The sequence below is a fragment of the Propithecus coquereli genome, unplaced genomic scaffold (assembly GCF_000956105.1).
Source record: "Propithecus coquereli isolate 6110/MARCELLA unplaced genomic scaffold, Pcoq_1.0 Scaffold13, whole genome shotgun sequence".
NCBI classification, from domain to species: domain Eukaryota; kingdom Metazoa; phylum Chordata; class Mammalia; order Primates; family Indriidae; genus Propithecus; species Propithecus coquereli.
The window spans coordinates 12,449,971-12,450,283 of NW_012137191.1; positions in this window are offsets into that span (position 1 = coordinate 12,449,971).

Below are 313 nucleotides of genomic sequence, written 5' to 3' on the forward strand. Positions count from 1 at the left end.
TAGAGCAATAAATTATTTAGTGCCTACTGCATTTTACAAGGCATTATTTTATTTAATCCTTCTTATAAACTGGTGAGGCAGGAATCACTAATATCATTTATAAATGAGGAAACTAACACTTAGGAAAATTTGATTCTTGGCCTTTCAAAATCCAAAATTCATATTTTCTCTACATTTTTCTCCTTTCACATAACTGGTTGAGAAGCACTTGGCAGGTCACTGGGTTACAAGCACAGATCTATCACTAAGCCTAGAGCTCTTTCTGCTAAATTATTAATAATAAAATTAACATAGCTGTTATTATTATTTTTCA